This window comes from Artemia franciscana, chromosome 9 (assembly GCF_032884065.1).
Source record: "Artemia franciscana chromosome 9, ASM3288406v1, whole genome shotgun sequence".
NCBI classification, from domain to species: domain Eukaryota; kingdom Metazoa; phylum Arthropoda; class Branchiopoda; order Anostraca; family Artemiidae; genus Artemia; species Artemia franciscana.
In genome coordinates this window covers 39,503,534-39,521,634 of record NC_088871.1, presented here as the reverse complement: position 1 = coordinate 39,521,634, position 18,101 = coordinate 39,503,534, and the positions used below count along the sequence as shown (strand labels likewise).

Sequence of the window (18,101 nt, the reverse complement as noted above, 5' to 3'; positions counted from 1 at the left end):
ATTAATTCCTTTTTCATGAGAAAATCAGTCGTATGTCTCGTATTTGTTCATTCTAAACAAAACATAAGCTATTTTATGTTTTCTTCCAAAGACGGGGACTCATTAAATTATCAATGAAATAAATTCAGCTATTCAAATATGAATTCAACGTATTCACGAATTAAATTATTAATGGAATGTACATCCATATGCAGTTATGTAGTTTTTGTTAGTAGCAGGTGCCAAAATTAGAAAAAGAAACTCGAGCGAAACAGGGCTGATTTAGGGGAGGCTAGAGGGGGGCAAACGCCCCCGGCGGCACGCCTGGGGCGTGCAACTTTGCCCCCGGCGGCAAAGTCTACACTTGCCCCGTCCCTCCTGAGAAAAACCTAACTCCGGCTTTGGTGAAAAATCGGCAAAAATTAGTACATACGGCATCAAACAGCTGAAGAAGGTGTAGCTATCCTAGGAAAGTGGCCTTATTTTGGGAATTCAAAGATTGCTAATATTAGTATTTTTACGCACCGAAAGGGTTATCAAATTTGACTAATTGATTTCTTATTTTTTACTGTCTAACTTGACAACACTGTCTGAAATCTGATACTGCTATAGAAACTTTATTATTTTGGAACAACCAAAGGAAAATCTTTGAAAATCACGGTTTTCATGTACGAATAGACCTGTGCTGGAAGTAAATAATGTTTTATTTCGACTGGTTTAAATTGTTCGAAAACACAAAACGGTTTGAAAATTTCAGCGAAATCCATAAGAGTTTCCCATCATAATTAAATCTTTTCTGTTTCAGACGTTCCAGCAGAGTATTTGAGCATTGTTCTACCAAGCAAAAAACATAATAATATTTTAGTTACGTGTCGTTTCATCTCAACATCTGCAAATTATTCTTTATAATAGCTGGAAAAATTAGGTTGTTAAAGAAGTGGCAGTGTTGTACCTGCATTGTTTCTGAGCCGGTCTAATACGTCAGATATAAGAAACCTGCGCTGTGTTTGCTAATGTGGAGAAAATTGTATCGCTGTCTATCTGGGTGAACTAGTGAAATTTCAGTGACATTGTTTTGGTGATGACAAGAAAAAATTCAGTTATAATGTCAAGGTCATGGTTATTGTGTTCGTGTAAATAGTTGTTTATAGTTTATGGATTATATTTTTGCTGAAGTTGGGATTGAGAAGTAAGTTGTTTTTATATGGTGTTTATTTATTTTTTAGTCGTAATGCCAAGAGATTGGTAGGAACCAGTGGGATGTAGTGTAGGATACTAAGTGACTTTAAAAGTAAATAACTAGAGACTTAAAAATAGAGGAAGAAAGATCTACAGGAGAATAATGGTGTTTTGTGCTTGTTAGCCTAGTTGAAGGGTAATACATAGGCTTCTACTGCTCTTATCAAACCCAAATAAAATTCAAAACTTTTAAACAATGTAAAATACTTACTTATCTATTTTCAACTTTGCTTTACCCCTCCCCCTCAATGGAGCAATATATAGCCTATTTTATAAATAGACTAGTTTATAGAATTCCTTTTTTTGAAAAAAAAATCGCCACTTGATTACCACGTGCTGTTAAAAAAAAGAAGAAAAGGGAAAAGATTAGCGTTTTTGTAAATTAGAATGGCATTATATAAACTAGGCTATATATATTGCCTCATTAGGTAGGGGTGGTGGTGGTAAAGGGAGTTGGGTAAATATATGACTGCCCATATTCCAATAAACCAATACTTGCCAATAAAGTGAACGTACCACTCGATGCCTTTTTTATGCTCTTTACACAATAGGCCTATAATAATCGCTTCTATCGCAAATTTAAATTTTAAGTTCTTTTTGACCTAATCTAACCTAACCCAACCAAAACTAACCTTATTATAAATAATTTTGGAACAGAGAAAATGTAGTATTATTTTGTCGAAAACGACCGAGAAAACCGCGCTGAGAAAATGTAGTATTATTTCGTCGGAAAACGACCGATAACTCATACTTTAATTGAAATTCCGTCATTTTTAAGGGCTCAAAAAGTGCTCAAATTTGAATTTTGCGATAGAAGCGATTATTTTATTCGTAAAGATCATAAAAAAGGTATCGAGTCGTATGTTCGCTTTATTGGTAAGTCAATAATATGGACAGTCATATATTTACAGCGAATTGTAGCGAAGTGGTACTTATCTGTTATAGCCACCACACTCAAGTTCTTAGTATGACAGACCGGTTTCTTTCTCTAGTTTCTTTCAGCTTCGCGTGAGAGAGTGTATATACACTACAATGTAGGTTTACTTTAATTAAATAATTTAGTTGGTATTTTGGTTAGGTTAGAAACCATTTCACATAATGAATTCTGGGGGCCTGGTTTCCATAATTCTCTGTTGTGGTTTCTATAATATTTCTACTTAAGTTTTTTATATTCATCATACTTAGGTATACGAAAGTAAAACAGTTCAAAATAGGGATGATACCTTTTTATTGACAGTGAATAGATATAAAATTATTTAACTGGATATTTCGAACACATATACAGAGTTTTACTGCTGATGATGAACACTGTATATGTGTTCGAAATATCCAGTTAAATAATTTTATATCTATTCACTGTCAATAAAAAGGTATCATCCCTATTTTGAACTGTTTTACTTTCGTCATGGAAAGGCAGTGTGGTCTTCGAAGTTATCTATTTAGGTATACTTCATTAGGATTAACCTAACTTTACTTCTTGAGTGTGGTGGCTATAACAGATAAGTACCGAAGAGTGTAAATCCTAAAGCGTAACCAGTTGGGCTATAGTCTTTAATGATACAAGCTACATATCTCCTTGAGTCCTCTCTGTTTTCCTATCTCCTATACATGTCACCTATCTGTTTTCAGTAAAATATTTGTGAAGGCTAAGCTATCTAGGCTTCTTAGTTTTCTGGATTCAAAAGGATTTTTGCATTATTTCCAGTTTGGATTCCGAGCGAATCACTCAACAGAGCATGCTTGCGCAGCTCTCTTGAATTTCATTCATTCGACATTAGATTCTGGTCATATCTCAGTAGCTTTATTTTTGGATGTTCGTAAAGCTTTTGATTCCTTGAATCATCGGATTCTTCTTTGGAAACTATCGCATATTGGTATAAGATCAAACGCTTTTTCTTGGTTTGAATAATATCTTTCTGGTAAGCTTATTTCAATTGATCCGCTTTTCCGGAGTCCTTAAGAAGTATATTATGGCGTCCCTCAGGGATCTGTTCTTGGCCCCGTTTTATTTCTGATTTATGTTAATGATCTGATTTCGGCAGTAAAAAACACCAGGCCTCTGGCATGCTGCAAGCCGTGTCATCCTGATGTTCTTTGTTCTAATACTACTTCTAATGAAGCTTTTCTCGTTGCTTTTGCTGATGACACCCCTCTTGAGACCCTTGGGAAAACGGAATGTGACATCAAGTCTAACCTTGTGGCAATATTCGAGAGAGTTATTTCATGGTTTGATGCGAATTACTTGGCCTTGAATGTTGGTAAGTCACATTTTCTAATTTTTTCTAGAATTGATATAGCTTTCCTTCAGCTTAGACACCTTCAGATGTCACACGCCTTGTGTAGACCAGAGAATCGGGTAGTCTGGTTTCTTTGTATCCTCCTTGATGTGAACCTTTCATTTAGAAACCATTTGCCATGGTTAGGGTCAAAGTTTGGGTATCATTGAAAAACTTAGACGCGCATTTCCTGGATCTATTCTGAAGTTTCTTGCTTTCTGCCTTGTCCAGTAATATGTTTCTTATTGTCCTTTTGTATGGATGTCTACTTTTCCGTCTATACTGTGGACTTTTTCTGTCATGCATAATCAAGCACGGCATCTGGTTATGGGCACCAACCGTTCCTCACTAACACCGCTCTTAAATCTACAATATATCTACATTATTTCTTGTGCTTCTTTTGTCTTTCATCAGCTTGACGGCAATCTTCCAAAATTTCTTCAAAAAACTCCTGTATTTATTTCTGATTCAGCTCCATATAGCCTTCGTTCTTCATATAATATCTGCATTTCTCCTACCCCTTTTATTCAATCAGATTTCAATCCACTCATTGCTTCTCAACAGGTCTGGAATCCACAACCTTCTTCAGTACAAAGATGCCAGGCGTTTAGGACTTTTAAAAGGATTCTTCAGGACCAGTTAGTTAAGAATCAAACAGAATGGCTTTTTGTTTTTATTTTCCTCTGAAGAGTTGATACCCCCTGAGTGTTTGTTTCATTGTGTATGGTTGTCTTTTCTGCGCTTTGACTCCCAGGCCTCAGTTATGTTCTCTTTTTAATCTTATATGTTATTTGGCTATTGTTCTCTCTTTTTTTGGGGATGTTGCTTATATTGTATTTTTGTATCCCCCTTGTATCCCTGGCCATGGAGTCTTTCGAGGGGGAATAAAAGTATCGTATTTCCATTCTGGTTGTAATGGGAATAAAACTCTGAACTCTTGAGTGCCCTCTAAAATGGTAATTATGCACCAAGATTCGTCCTAGGAAGAAAACACTGTAATAAGTAAAGATTAGTACAATTATTTTCGCAATTCAACACTATTTCCGGTATTTTTGTCCTATAGCCACCACACTCAAGTTCTGTTGAGAAGTGAAATTTGGTTAATGCTAATGAAATAAAACAAAATATGGTGAAAATACATTACTTTATCAACAAAGACTGTAACAAAGAATTATGGAAGGGGGATCGCCCAGACCGCATTATATTAAATATGTAACCTAAACTAACGTAATCTAACTAAAATACCAGCTAAATATTTAATAAAAATATAGCTACAATGTAGTTCCTCACCGAGCCGAAGCTAATACTGTCTGGTAGAAAGACCATGCAAACCGGTTATTTTCTCACGTTTACGATACACGATCTTAGTGTGGTGGCTATAAGACAAAATTGCCCTATTTCCAAATATAATGTAATATCGCTAACGTGATCCCCCCCCCCCCCCTATGGGAGCTTATATAGCCCTAGCTTGTATTTAATACTTCAATAACGAAGTTTTTAATTTATAATTTGGAGGGCTTCCCTCCAAATTCTGTTGGCTCCTTCCACTTAAATTCATATTTTCAATCATTTTTAATTAATCTGTTTAACCGACTGTTCCCAATCTTTCATGATGACGTAATGCTATAAAATGGGTAATAGAATTGTTGCCCAACTTAGGGAGATAAGATCAATGTAGGAGCAATGGGACCATAAATATATTTATTGTTTAGGGGTATAACTGGCTGCAAGAAGGAGGGCTGGGATGTAATTGTGGCAGTAGTGATTTTATAATTGGAGAGAATGTGTTTGGGTGATTGAATGGTAAAATACATTTTTTTGTGTAATTTTGCTACAAAAAATCAACGTTACATTGGAGCCTAAAGATTTTGTATTTTACGGAACTGTCTGTAAATTTACTAAGACTATATCAAAACCTCGGGGCCGTACACTTTCCGCTCTCCGGCTCTCAGAACTTCATTTTTGATGCACATTTCCGTCACGCTTGGTACAGTGTCCGCCAAGCTTGGCACCCACACCCTTGGTTACGTGATTATTCACAATTCGGTATTGATACCGAAATTGGACACTTCGTCGGTAAAAACTAATCTAGGCTACTTTAAGATTAGCAAAATGACTAAAATATACTTAAATTACTTGTCGTTCACTCGGCAATATTCAAACAAATTTTGGAAAATCGCCAATTTTTTTGTAAAACTTTTTTTTTCGAAAATCACTAATTTTCATAGTAAATACTAATTTTTTTTATTGTGGATTACTAGCTTTTAGAGTAAAATGACAAATTTTCATAGTAGGATTTCAAATTCTCATTGTGAATTAATGAAAATCCCTTTTAAAATATTGTAAAAGTTAAATGTTTTATGTTAAGTTCTAATGGTTTCACTAAAATCCTTCCCGAAGGAGATTTAACTTCTTCATTTTCGAGTAGTAATCCCTAAGGGTGGAAAAGGATTTCCATATGTTCCCGTACTAGAACTGTTTGAACTTCAATTTGAAGGTCACTCGTCCAGTCCTTTGACATTTCTTAGGTTTATTTATTGTTTGATTTATTGTTAGGTTTATTATTTATTGTATAATTATTATTATACATTTATTGGTGGAACCGAGTAAGGACAAAATTGCGCATATGTGGGACTATGATTGAAAATATGAAACAAAAAAGATACAAAAGATACAAAAAATTGAACATAAATATAAGAAGCATAAAATACAAACACAGACATTAGAATGAGGACAAGCCTATGTTTAGTCAGCAATTATTTATATTTAGTAATTTAAAAAATGCAAATACACCCAAATTAGCTATATAAAATGAAAAAAAAGAAAAAAATACAGAGTGCACAAAAGAAAAATTAAGTGTAAATATGAAAAACATAAAATAAGAGCAAGGGTAAGTCTATCTTTAGTCGGCTATTACTTATATTTAGTAATATAAAAAGTGCAAATACACAAAAAATAGCAATATAAAATGAAAAAAATGAAAAATACAGAACGCACAAAAGAAAAATTTAATATAAATATAAGAAATACAGACATAAGTACAAGGATAAGCGTGTGTATAGTCGGCTATTACTTATATTATATAAAAGAACAAGTTTTTTTTTTTAAGCTGAAAGTAAAAGTAAAATGCACAAAATGAAAATCAAAGATAAACATAAAAACATAAAATAAGAACATGGACAAATCTGCGTTTAATCGGCTACTACTTTTATTTAGTGACATAAAAATTGCCAGTAGCCTACACAAAAAGTAGCAATATAAAATGAAAAAAAAAAAAAAAAATACAAAACGCACAAAAGCAAAATTGAATATAAATATAAAAAGTACAGACATAAGTACAAGGACAAGCGCGTGTATAGTCGGCTATTACTTATATTATATAACAGAACAAGTTTTTTCAGCTGAAAGTAAGGAGCAACATTAAAACTGAAAACGAACAGAAATTATTACGTATATCAAGGAGGTTTCCTCCTCCTCTAAACCTCGTTCTTTATGCTAAAGTTTTTTGGTAGTTTTGAAAAAGAGAAATTTTTGACAAATCTATGTTTAATCGGCTATTACTTGTATTTAGTAACGTAAAAAGTGCCAGTAGCATTCACAAAATAGCAATATAAAATGGAAAAAAAAAGAAAAAATACAAAACGCACAAAAGAAAAATTGAATATAAATATAAAAAATACAGACATATGCACAAGGACAAGCGTGTGTATAGTCGGCTATTACTTATATTATATAAAAGAACAAGTTTTTTCAGCTGAAAGTAATGAGCAATATTAAAACTTAAAACGAACAGAAATTATTACGTGTATGAAGGAGGTTGCCTCCTCCTCAACACCTCGTTCTTTATCCTTAAGTTTTTTAGTACCTTTGAAAAAGCTTCTTAGTGTTCCATTTAAACGACCCTTGTGTTTCAAGAGTCGTTCTTAAAGAATTGGTACAAAATTCAAACTTTAGATTTTATAATAGTCATTATTATAGTCAGTCCTGTGTCACCACCCATGAACAGTACACGAATCGATAGCCATTGGCAAAAGATCCTAGAACTGAATACACCAGGTTGATGATGTGAAATATCAGGCCTTGGGTCGAGTAGTTAGAGCAGCTTTTTTGCTCTGGCGTGGAAGCGCAGATGTCGAGCGAGGATTTTCTCGTTCAGCTCAGTTGATGACTAGTATGCAAGCCCGTACAGAGGAGCGGACCCTAAACGCTAAAGTTTTTGTTGCTGAAACTCTGGGTAACTGAGAATAAACCCGAGCTTGTGCTGATCACAAAGAAGATGCTGTGCTTGGCCAGATCAGCTAGAGCTAGCTATGAACTTTACCTTATTGGACAAAAACAGGATGAATTGGAAAAAGAAAAGCTTGAAGTTGAAAAGAAAGATGCTGAATTGGCAGTCCAGAACCTGATCCAGAGGAAGCAGAAAATAGCGGAGCTAGAGTCAGACATTTTACGAAAAAAAGAGATTGCTAAACAGAAGAAAGAAATCGGTGATACTCTTCTGAAAGAAGCAGGAGAACGTCTTAAGAAAACAGTAGAAGAGAAGGACTTTCTTAACATTGGTCTGGCTCGAAGCATGCTGGAAGCAGCACTAAAAGCTTGTTCCGAAGAAAGGGAAAGGATAAATGATGATGAATCTGTGGAAGTACTTGTTTTGAAGAGGAAATCAGAACTGATCGATCGCCTTTCAAAAAGTCATAAGAACTGATGACGCTAATATTGTTAAGTGTAATTCTAACAGTGATTGTTACACTTACTCATGGACGCCAATCGTACAGTTTATTCCTGTTAGCAAACATTCAAAAGTTCTGCTTTACTATGGTTATTTGTTTCTTGTTCCTGAATCGAAGTTGTGCTTTCATTAAAGTTCTCTTTTTCTCTTGAGTGCCTCTTGGTATTCACGTTTTGTCACTTTTTTCACTTTTTTTTTAGATGTGAAAAAAGTCACTTTTTTTGGGGAGCATCGTTGCGGCCGACCCTCTGTATATCAGTGGTGTCAATTTGGCGGAAGAGGCATTTGCCACCCCCTCTTTATCTCTGTGATTTGGTCCTACTGAGTATATTCTTACTGTTTGCACTTACCTTGGAATTAGTGTAAGCTATTCAAACCATGTCTTATCTTTGACAGTAGTTATTTCCTCGGTTGAAATCATTTCTTCAGGTGCGATAACGACAGAAACGCCGGTCCATTATTTTTTTTTAGTAATTCCACTAACTTTTGTAGTAGAAGTGTCGTAGTTGCTCGAAAAATCACAAAATTTAGTAGTTTTTTTTTAAAATGATATTATCAATTTATTAGTTTTTCACGACTACCATGAGTTAACAAGTAAATTTACTAAAAGGTAGTTATTTTCTATAGATAAAACTAGTATAAAACTGGAGCTATTGTTTTCTATTACTCTTAACTTATTTAAAAGTTTATTAATTTCTAAATTTAACGATTATGATCTTTTACTAATAATAAAAAAACGGTGCAGTACTCATTTTACAGTGTACTTTTATTAAAGTGTTCCCTTCACAGGAGTAATCTTGGTGGATAATTACCGCTAAAATTTCAGTAACAAATGAACACGGAACAAATGAACACGGTCCAATTTTTTTCTGGGCCAGTTTTTCCAAGAGAAGGTATCCTTTGACCAATGAAGATCAAGAACTACAAAAGAATGTATGCAAATCTGGAATATAAAGTATCGAAACACTTCTTTTCGGTACACCCGACATTCTTCAGAAAATCTTCTGGTCCTCTCAAGTTTTTACTTCTGCAGACTGAGGCTAAAACAGTTCCCAACTTCAAGGGGCGGGGGTGAAAACACGGTCACATTTTTCCAATTACCCTGAGAGGGTAGTCCTTTGAATCAATATTTCTCGGTATTTCCCTGTGTATTGTTATGTATGTGGAGCTGTGCGGAGTTGCATATTGGTGTATATAAGAATTCAGGGGTATTTAAGAAAACCTTAAAAATGGAACATGAAATAAAGTTGTCCAATTTTTTCCAAAGGCTAGTCCTTCGCACCAATATTTCTCCCTATTCTCCCTATGTGCAGGTACGTGGATCTATGTGGGGCTACATATTGCTGTATATAAGGAATTCAGGGGTAATATAAGGAAACCTTAAAGGGGTGGGTGAAAAGACGAGATAAAGTGTGCGTAGAGGTCACAGGTATCCAATTTTTCCAAGATATACAGGCATGTATGTGGGTCTATGCACGGATACACTCCAATTTTTCAGAGGGGGTAGTTTTTTGTAACGATATTTTCCCTATTCCCCCTCTGTATACGTATGTGGATCTATGTAGAGGTGCATATTGCTGTATATTTGGAATTCAGGGGTGATATAAGGAAACCTTAAGGGGGATGAGTGAAAAGACGAAATAAGTTTACTTACAGATCACCTTTTTTTAATTTTACTGAGAAGGTATTCCCTTTTGCCAATATTTCTTTCCTATTCCTCCTTGTGTAGATATACATGCGGACCTATGCAGGGGTGCATATTGCTGTATATCAAACAGTTCGTGGTAACAAACTGTAAGTAAGGAGTGACCCAACTCAATGGTAACCTAAACTCTAAAAAAAACAAAATTTTGATACCAATAGATACATCAAAAGAATTGAATTTTTATGCTGATTTTAAACATATAGCTTCATCAAGTATAGTATTACCCATAAGAAGTAACGAACCTGAGAAAATGCATTATTTTCGAAAAAAGGGGGAAACACCCCTAAAAGTCAAAAATCTTAATGGAAATTACACCATCAGCTTCATCGTATCAGAGAACCCTACTTTAGAGGTTTCAGGCTTCTATCTGTAAAAATGTGGAATTCTGTATTTTTTTTTTGTCTAAGAAAGATCACGTATATGTGCTTATCTTTTTTCCCAGGGGTGTTCGCACCGACCCGGTGGTCCTAGAATATCGCAAAAGGATTCATTCTAACGGAAATTAGAAGTTCTAGTGCCCTTTTTAAGTGACTGAAAAATTGGAGGGCAATTAGGCCTCCTCTCACGCTCATTTTTCCCAAAGTCACCGGATCAAAATTTTGAGATAGCCATTTTATTCAGCATAGTCGAAAAATCTAGTAACTATGTCTCTAAGGACAACTTTATCCCCCAAAGTCCCCGGGGGAAGGGCTGCAAGTTATGAACTTTGCCCATTGTTTACATAACAGTATTGGATATTAGGAAGTTCACAAACGTTTGGGTTACGTGGGAGGATATTTCCATGCAGGAATTATTCATAGGAGAACAGAATTTTTCATAAAGATGGTGCCGGGTTTCCCAGCATTATTAAAAAAAAACGATCAGAAATTAAATAAAGAACAGTTTTTTCTACTGAAAGTAAGGAGCAACATTAAAACTTAAAACGAACAGAGATTATTTTGTATATGAGGGGGTTCGTCCCCTCGTCAATACCTAGCCCTTTGTGATTCAGGGTGGAACAAAATTTAAACTTAGTGTGAAGAGCTATATACGCTTAAAGAGCTACATTATATAAGTAATAATCTCTTTTCGTTTTAAGTTTTAATGTTCCTCCTTACTTTCAATTGAAAAAATATGTTTTTACTATTTAATAAAGGGTTTAGAAGCAACTGTCCAAGTCTACTTTTTATTTTTTTTCCTTATGTTTTAGTGCAAAGTACTGTTTTAGCTTCAATTGTAAGAGGGACTAAAAGGGAGTATGTTTCATATGCCAAAAATTCTGAGATCCATTGAAGTCCCAACATCCTAAGTGACAGCGGAATAACTGTGCCCAATGACAAAAGTTACGAAAAATCAACTAGATTTCGAAGGAAAAATGGTCAGAGTAGCTAATTGCAAGTTCTGACCATTTCTAGTAGAAATTGACTATATTGGACTGGTATATCCTTAATCAAATGGCTAAAGTTTTAAGTATAACACGCGACGTGAGGACTAGATTTAACAACATTGGAATGATCCTTAAAAAATAAAAGGTATCTTTAGAATCAGCCTGAATGAAATCAGAACTACGTTTTTTTGGTACATAATTTTTCGACACAGCGAGAAGTTTCACACTTGTGCATTAGCTTTTCTAGCATTGGTAGGATTCCATTCGATTTGGCTTTGGCTAGCCCACTCTGCCAACAGTTTATGTTTATGACTTCGTCGAAATGCACTGGTAGCAAATTTGAAAATATCTATCTTGACATAGTCTTTGACTTCTCTTGGCTTTAACAATTTACATTGGAATATTTGAACGCCAAGGACAAATATTTTAAATGTACTACAACAGAAGTCGGTAACCTTTTTGACCTGGGGGTCAAAATCAGCTAAAGTGCGAACATTAAAGGGACGGTTAGGTCAGTAACTTTTTCATTTTGCATTAGTCTTCTAGTGAATGAACCCTCGTCATCTGCTATGCTAATTACGTCATTAGATACCGTATCATTTTGTACCTAATCAATATTTCTGGCCATGTCACCAGCCCGACGTCTATCAACTGTTCTTGCTAGCACTGGCATTACTTTGATTTTCTCAGATATTAATTTTTTATTTGCACCTAATAAATTTATAATAAGTCATAAAATAACTTTTTGGAACGATTTGTGAAGGCGTTTTCCAAAAACTATCTGTAAATAGTTTTCCGTTACTACCAATGCTACTGGTTGGTTCATTCTACGCTGTAGTCTTTGACATTAGCTTAACTTAGGACTTTATCTTACGTTATTTAATATTACGAAGCAAATTTTGTCTGTAAGGCAAGCAGGGCGAAGCAAACTCAAGCTCAGCATACAATTTTACGTTACATAACAATTCGTTACGCTGTGAAAAATTCAGCTTGGTAGCAATGAAATGGGATTTCTGGATGAGTAATTGATAAGTTTTGAGAATAAACTATTAACTTACTGTTTAAAAAGCTTTTTTCGCTTGGATACCCATCTCATTCCACATTTTTAATTTTTAAGGAGTTTGCTTATAATGATTGTGATGGTGTTTGGCGATGATTGTGATGGTTTTATGAATTTTTACGATAGCGTAATGCGAAGACGTGTTCAAGTGTGAAATGTTATGCTGAACGTGACTTAATTTGACCACTTAGCAGAGCCGTTCCTGGGATTGGTGGAAACCTGGGAGAAATTAATTAAAGCGCCCCCTCCCAACTCGAATATAAACAAAACAACCGAGTTAGTTAAAAATTGGATCACAGTGGACAGTTCCCCAGCCGCGGCACCCCTAAGCCACGGTGTAAATGCCCTGGATACCCCCCCCCCCTCTTTGGAATGGCTCTATTACTTAGCATAGAAAACTGTGCACTTTTTGATGAAAGCCGCTTAAGAGTTGAGAGCTTAAAGCCAGCACTTCTGACAGACATAGCGTGGTTGTAGCTGGTAACAAAACTCTAGGAATTTTTTTTTCGAAAGTTAATGCACAATTAGCAATGTATTCAGATTCATCTTCATTTGCCATTTCACTCACATCTTTGTATTTTAAAATACTTCCTGGAAATTGGAACTTCCTGGGAGGGTGTAAAGAGGGAGGCCTTGAATATATTGGATTGAAAGAGGAGCGTGCGTAGCTGTGTTGGCCTCAGGCGGCTTGGTGCTGCGGTGAGTTATTAGTAGTTTGAGTTATTATTAGTAGTTTATCTTTTGAACGAAAGTATCGCTCAATATTTTAAACCCTAGTGGTAATAAGGCCACACTTATATCTGTACAAAGAGTACGTAGCCTCTCAATTTGTCACCATTTTTATACCTTCATACAGGGTCATATCCATCATTTTTGTTTGGGGGGGGGAGGACTGGTTGCAAAAAACGCATAAAAAATTTAATCATACGCAATTTTGTTATGGTTTTACGAGTTGGACATACATTTCGGGGAAGGGGGTTCAACCACCCTAACCCCCACCTCATACGGCCTTGCCTCCATTACTTGTGTTCACGTATTTTGAAATAACTTGTCTTTTAGTCCATGCTAATGGTTTTTTTTATAATAGTTATTTTGATTTGGCAATTGCATAATAGCTATTTTATTTTCTTAATTGCGTCACTATCCTTAATGCTAATGAGCATAATGCACAACTGAAAGAATGGCACACGCCGCACGCCTAACAATGCTCATTTTGCTCGGAGAATATCAATGTGTTCCGCCATCCGCCTATTATCGCTAACCCTACTTTGTCTTCCAGCTAAAGTATCGTTGTTTGTTTCTATTTTTTATTCTTGAAGAATTCTTTTCATGTTTATATGGTATAAATTAGTTTTATATATTATTCTCTTTCTTGGAACTAAAGTACACCACTTAAAGTTTGTAAATGGGTTATATGTGGGTCATAGGCCGCCTACCGCTGCGTTATAAAAAAAAAAGAAATTGAAAAAAAAATGCAAAATTATATTTTTTTATGTCTGGATTAATTCGTTAACTAAAATCTTAACATTCCACTCGATGTGCCCTTTAGCCTTCTTTCCAAACATTTTAATGTTTATCTTTTGATCCTTTGTTATTTATTTATTCATTTTTTTGCTAGTATAACTTATATATCCGTTTAAAAAAGAAATATACGGTTCGATTCGACATTCAATATTATTCCCGAATATAATAACCATTGCCGTCACAATTGCACGCCAGTCCCCCCCCCTCAGACTCCATATAAAAATTAACTTATTTTTAAAAATTATCTTTGTTTGGCATTATGCAGCAGCTGCGAATGAGAAATAAGCGCTGAAAATAGTCAGCTGTCAAGGATAAGTCTGTGATTACGGTAGTAGAAAGTGGAGTTAGTAGTTGAATCCGAACGGAATCAGGAGTTCAGCAAGGTTGCGTTGGATCTCCGCTTGCATGAATTATTTTGAAGGCATTTTGTCATAAGGAACCCAGTAAAGACTATAGGAGAGCATGGTAATAGACAGGAAGGTAAAAACTCTGCTTGTGTTAGATTAATTGAAAAAACTTAACCAAAGGAAAAGTAAAGAGCTCCATTAAACCAAAAAGTGAGCAGAAATGAAGCCAAATAATCTTCCGAGCGTTAAACTACCACAAATCATCACCAGTTGATGAATGAAACCCAAAACGAACAAATTATTATAAATAACCTAGTCAAACTCAAAACGAGCAGAAATGAATATGAGTAGCGCTGACAACCCCCCATGCCTTCCCAAGACTAAAACACAATTTGCACTTTAATGAAAAAAGAAACCCCAACAAAACAACAAAAACAAACGACCGTGGTTTGTCAATTTAATATACATATACTGATAGTTATTCCTTAAAATTCCACGAATTTTTTGTTTATAAAAGTAAAAAAAGTGAAAACATTTAAAATTTATTTGTTTTGAGTAAAATACAAGTTATATTCTAACCTTGAGAAGGTATGGGAGTTGTCATCACTACTCATGTTAATTTTTGCTTGTTTTGACTTTGAATTGGTTATTTATTATAGTTTCTGTTCGTTTTGGGTCTCATTTATATATTGATCGTGATTTGCGGTAGTTTTACGCGAGGAAGATTATTTTACTTTATTTCTGCTCATTTTTGGCTTAATAGACCTCTTTACTGTGCTTTAAAAAGCTTCTTTCGTGGAAAAAATTAGTTTCTGTTAGTCTTTTATTGACATAATCCTTTTCATGGAAAATATTTATCTTTTATTTTCACGGTTTTTCTCTAAAAATATTGCTTAATTTAATTTTATACCTCCTCAAGTTGACCTGAAAAATAAAACATAATATCATTCCCAAAAATTCATTCTATGCTCTTTGACAACTTGGATGTACTTACACTCTTTTGATTTATTTAACTGTAAGAACAGAAGTAGTAATAGTAGTGGCCACGAAAGTTTCAACTTAATACGCCTCGTCGTTTACGATATGCTGCTTAGGTGTCTCATTGGCAACCATACACACAGTGCCTAATGATTTAGTTTTAAATGATAATGGGTTTACATAATTGTGGTGGGTTGACATATCCAATATCCGTAGAGACGTAGTTACTGGACCCTTCTACTATACTGAACAAAATGACTATCTAAAATTTTGACTAGATGTGTTTGGAAAATTAATGGATTGGGAGGAGGGTTGCTTGCCCTCCAACGTCTTTTTAAACACAAAATTTGTTACTAGAACTTTTTAGTTTAGTTCAATATCTGCCTAAATTTCCCTTAAAAGCTTCACTTTGATAGTCTTAGCTTGCGTAGTAGCGATAGTTTGTAGCACCATTAGTAGCGATAGTTTGTAGCACCATTAGTAGCAGTATGCGCATAGCACCTTTGGTTTCATCAACATCCCCTTCAACACATGCTGAAAGTTCAAGTTTAATACCAAGAACCGGTCCTGAAGCACATATGATGCATCCTTCTAACATCCTGTGTGGGCATAATGTATTTCGGTTTAGTATCGTACAGTTTCAATATTTCCAAAATTTTTCTCGTTAATACCCTTAGTTTTAGTAGCAGCAGATTCACCATCACATAACAAACTGTTTCTAAGATATTGCCGTTACGCCCTTTCGACAACTTGCATACAGACGGCGTGTTGGGATCGCATCAATAGGCTACCCCTAGTTTTAGTAGCAGCAGTTTCACCTTCACGCAACAAACTGTTCCTAAGATATTGATGTTACGCCCTTTTGACAACTTGCATATAGACGGCGTGTTGGGATTAAGTTCACCCCTCCTTCCCCCAAAAAATCCTTGAAAATTTCACCTTCATACCCTTAGGCATAGTTGTAAAAGTAGTCATAGTAATAGCATTTGTAGGCTATTGCTAGTAGTATTATTAATAGTAATAGCTTAGTCCCAGTGCAGTAGCATTAACGTATTGCTTTTACAAGTAGTTGCAATAAAAGTAACAAATGTAGCAGTGACATAAGTACTAGTAGTAGCGTGCTAGTAGTAGTGTATTGTCTTTTGGTCAGATGATTTTCCCCTTGTAGCATTCTCTGAAAGTTGCAACTTAATAGCCAAATCAACTCTTAAGATACGCTCTTTTCACAATGTGCATGCACATAGTGTCTTTTGACTTAGCTAAAATTTTCTTTTAATATTGTGAATGGATTAGTGTGGTAGCAGCAGCAGTAGTAGCAGTAGTAGTAGTAGTAGTAGTAGTAGTAGTAGTAGTAGGAGTAGTGGTAGCATGTAAATATTCCTTTTTTTGTCCCTTATCATTTCCTGAAAAATTTAAATTAATGTACCCAATCATTCATGAGCTACGTCCTTTCGACAGTCTGTATACACATAAAGGGTTTTGATCTAAGTCAACCCTCCCCAACATTCTCTGAAAGGCTCACCTGAATTCCCTTCATTTTTTTGGAAAACTAAGTTCACCCATGCATAACTTTCTCAATAACATGTGCTAGGCCTATATGTAAACAACGAACGAATTGTCTAACTTACAGCCCTGAAACTGAGGACCGTGGAAGGTCGACATCCCCAAAGCGGTAATTACTGGACTTTTCAGCAATTTTGAACTTTTCTAAAATTTTGATCAGATATGTTTTGGAGAATGATATGCTTTAGGGGGAGGGATGGCTGCCCTCCATTCACTTTTGAGTCTTAAAAAGGGTACTAGATCTTCCGATGTCCAATCAAATGAGCCCCCTTTCGATTCGCAGTTTATACGACCATCCGCTCCTTAAAAACCTTATATGCCCAGGGCATAACTTAAAACCCTTGCCCCTGGGCTCTGGAAGGTTGTGCCCACCCTTAAGGCATTGTTGTATACTCGTTGGAATATTGTGAACAAAATGGTTATTTCACAATTTTGGTTGGATGTGTTTGCGGAAACGAGGGTCTCAGGCTGGGGGCTATTTGCCCTCCTTCACTTTTGACTCTAAAAGGGAACTAGAACTTTTAATATCCTATCAAATGAACTTCCTCAAAAATTCATTTAAGCACCCCTTCCATAAAAAGCTAATATGCCCCAGGGGCTTAACTTACAACCCTTGCCCCCAGACTCGGGGGAGGATCTAATACAAAGAGTTTGTTGTGTGATCTTTGGACTGTTTTTCAACAAATGACTATCGCAAAATTTATATCGGATGGATTTGGAGAATATAGATAGTAAGGAAGAGGGAGGGTGCTTGTTGCCCTCCGATCACTTTGATTCTTAAAAAAGCCACTAGAAGCTCTTATTTCTAATCCAATGAGCCCCCTCCGAAGTATATACGAGCATCCTTCCCATAAAAACCTTATATGGCCCCGTGGCATAACTTACAACCCTTTTTCTGAGGTCTGTGGCGTGTTGTCATCTTTATAGACATAGCTACTGGAACTTTCAACTATGTCGGACAAAATGGTTGTCTCAAAATTTTGATTGTATATATTTGGGGAAATAATGGGTATAGGGGGGGGGTCTGGTGGCCCTCTAATTCCTTTTAACTATTAAAAAGGGCACTAGAAATTGCAATCTCCAATCAAATGAACCCCTTTCGAAGTTTTTACGACAACACCTTCATACGAAGTGTGCTTGCCTAAAACCAAAAAGGGGGGTATCTGCCCTCTGATCACTTCGACTCTTAAAAAGGACACTTGAATTTCTGATTACCAGTCCAATGAGCCCCCTCCAAAGTTTATACGACCACCCTTTCTATAAAAACCATATGTACCCAGGATATAACATACAACCCTTGCCCTGAGGGTTGTGGAGGGGGGAGGAGGCTTATCA

The 18,101-nt window shown here is 35.6% G+C and overlaps 1 protein-coding gene across 2 annotated transcripts in view; it reads left to right on the top strand.

Annotated features, from left to right (window-relative positions):
• The window catches only part of LOC136031395 (nuclear receptor coactivator 2-like), a 203,323-nt gene that overhangs the window by 19,261 nt on the left and 165,961 nt on the right, over window positions 1-18,101 (top strand). For both annotated transcript variants that reach the window (XM_065710934.1, XM_065710935.1), the window contains exon 2: window positions 785-1,168. The gene's annotated coding sequence lies outside the window, so the exon portion shown is untranslated. The remainder of the gene's footprint in view (window positions 1-784; window positions 1,169-18,101) is intronic.